We start from the raw sequence: 3,212 nt of genomic DNA on the forward strand, positions 1-3,212 counted from the left end.
CCACCCCAACGCCCAGCTATTTTTTGGTTGTAGTTGTTGTTTGGCAGGCCCAGACTGGATTCGAACCCGCCAGCTCTGGTGTATGTGGCTGGCGCCTTAGCCACTTGAGCTACAGGTGCAGAGCCGACTCAGCATTTTGTCTTTTTCTCTCAAACCCCATCAGACCCCAATCCTTGTTCCTTCTGTCCCCTAACTGTTTTATTTGTCTCCTCTTTGTCCCCTCCGCCCTAGTTTCAGGTCTTGTCTTCTCCCTGCACCTCTGCCCCAGTCTCCAATCTGATCCCTTCCTGGTCACAGAGGGGTCTTTCTATATCCAGAGGTTCCCCTGTCCTTGTGCTCACAGCCCTGGCAGGGCTCCCCAAGGCCTCAGCCACTGCTGCAGATGGTGGGTCCTGGAGGTGTGCAGTGTGACACCATCCTCTGGACTGTTGGAGGGGCTGAACATCAAGAAATTTATAAAATGGTTCCTGTTGGCGGGTGCAGTAGCTCATGCCTGTAATTCTAGCACTCTGGGAAGCCAAGGCAGGTGGATTGCTTGAGCTCAGGAGTTCAATACCAGTCTGAGCAAAAGGGAGACCTTGTCTCTACCAAAAATAGAAAAACTAGCCAGGCATTGTGGGTGACTGCAGTCCCAGCTACTGGGAAGGCTGAGGCAGGAGGATGGCTTAAGCCCAAGAGTTTGAGATTGCTGTGAGCTATGCCTCCAGGGCACTCTAACCTGGGGCAACAGATTGAGACTCTGTCTCCAAAACCAGAAAGTCCCTGTTTTGCCTCTGTGTGGGACTATGTCTGTGTGGTCTAGATGTCCTATTCTTGCCCTCCCCCCATCCCATATACACAGAAAGAGCCAGACATTCGGACAAGGCATATCCAATTACAGATCTGGACTCAAACCTGCTTCTGCCACCTGCTTGCAGTGTGAACTTGGGGGTGTCACTTCCATTTTTGTGACCCACTTTGCTGGATGGAGTCTGAAATTCCTTGGGGCTGAAATTCCAATTTTGTAGAGCAGCAACCCATTGCCATATCCAATATCCTTCCTTTTTTGTCGATGATTGCTCAAGGGAAAGTTATGGGCCAAGGGGACCCAAGGGGAAATTTGCTGAAGGCTGTGGGAAACTTTCCTTGAGAAAAGAATCTAAAAGGGCTACCTCTCCATCTCTCCTTCCTTTGGCATTTGATTACCTGGAAGAGGAGCGATGCTTAGATGCTGAGAGCTGCTGCAGCCATTTTGTGCCCATGGAGATTGCTGCTGCCCTCACCTTGCAAGTGGCAGCGCGCTAAGATGAGACCTTTGTTATTTTTAGTTTGTTTGGTGCCTTGCAGCCAAAAATGTCTTTGCTCCATTGTATTTCTTTCTGGCTAGAGCTGATTCTGCCCAGGAAGAATCCCTGACTCCAAAAGTAGCCAGTTGTTGGCTGGAGATTGGGCTGCAAATGAATATCTAGGCCAGACACTTTTTATTTTTTAGAGATAGAGTCTGACTTTGTTGCCCTGGGTAGAGTGCTATGACATCATGGCTCACAGCAATCTCCAGGTCTTAGGCTTAGGCGATTCTCTTGCCTCAGCCTCCCAAGTAGCTGGGACTATAGGTGCCTGCCACAACGCCCAGCTTTTTTTTTTTGGCTGAGGCCAGGTTCAAACCTGCCACCCTCCGTATATGGGGCTGGCGCCCTACCCACTGAGCTATAGACACCACCCGCCAGACACTTTTTAAAATTATTTTTTATAGAGACAGAGTCTTACTCTGTTGCCCAGGCTCGCTGTAAGGTGAAACTCCTGAGCTGAAGTCGTCATAGGCATAATTGGGGTTTTTTGGTTGTTGTTATTTCTTTTTTTTCGTTATCATTGTTTGTTTTAGACAGAGTCTTGCTTTGTCAACTGGGCTAAAGTGGGGTAGTGTGATCATAGCTCACTGGAACCTCAGACTCCTGGCTCAAGTGATTCTCCTGCCTTAGCCTCCTGAGTAGTACAGGCATCTGCCACTACACCTGGCTAATTTTTTCAGTCTTTGGTAGAGACATGGTCTTGCTCTTACTCAGGCTGGTCTCCAACTCGTGAGCTCAAGGAATCCTCCTGCCTTGGCCTCCCAGAGTGCTAGGATTATAGGTGTGAGGCACTTCGCCCAGCCAATATTGCTCTTCTAAAAATCATTTTATACATATAGAAAGGTTGCAGGAAAAGTTCAAAAAATACTTTTATACTCTCCATGTACATTCCCCGGTTAATATTACACTTGCCTTTTTTGTTGTTGTTCATGTTTTTGAGACAGAGTCTCATTTTGTTGCCCTTGGTAAAGGTCAATGGCATCATAGCTCACAGCGACATCAAACTCTTGTGCTCAAGTGATCCTCCTGCCTCAACCTTCCAAGTAGCTGGGACTACAGGTTTCTACCACAATGCCCAGCTATTTTTTTAGAGACGGAGTCTTGCTCTTGCTTGGGTTTGTCTTTAACTCGTGAGCTCAGGCCACTCACCTTGGTCTCCTAGAGTGTTAGGACTACAGGTGTGAGCTACCACTCCCAGCCTTGCCATTTGTTTTATCAGTTTCCATATATGGAAATATAACACATTGTTAAGGGCTGAATTAAATCTAAAATTCAGTGTTGAGCCCCTAGCCTTAGAATGAGACTATATTTGAAGAAAAATTATCCAGGCATTGTGGCAGGCACCTTTGGTCCCAGCTACTTGGGAGGCTGAGGCAGGATTGCTTCAGCCCAGGAGTTTGAGGTTGCTGTGAGATATGATGCCACTGCACTCTAACCAGGACAATAGAGGAAGACTCTATCTCCAAAAATTAAAATAAAATAAAATAAATAAAAAAATAGTACAGGTAAATAAATTTGAACTATGGTGATAACCCAAACCACAGCACATAGCCAGTTCTGGTTGGTGCACCTCTGCGATGTGCCTGTGGCTCCATCTAGTGGTCAGTGTTTGGGCATAACGTCTCAAAGGCGAAAAGAGGAAAGCGTGAAAGAGGCACTTTACACAGCACAGTATGATATCAGCGATCTCACTGTGTGAGAGGCTAAAGACGTCTGTATGTCTTTATAAAATGTTGTTATAAAAATTTCCAAACATCTCCAGGGATAAGGATTCAGGAAGGCCCCCTTTAAGTGATGTTTAAGAAACACTGACCTGGCTCGGCGCCTATAGCTCAACCGGCTAAGGCGCCAGCCACGTACACCTAAGGTGGCAGGTTCGAATCC

Source organism: Otolemur garnettii, unplaced genomic scaffold (assembly GCF_000181295.1).
Source record: "Otolemur garnettii isolate 467f Iridium unplaced genomic scaffold, OtoGar3 scaffold00211, whole genome shotgun sequence".
Taxonomy (NCBI): domain Eukaryota; kingdom Metazoa; phylum Chordata; class Mammalia; order Primates; family Galagidae; genus Otolemur; species Otolemur garnettii.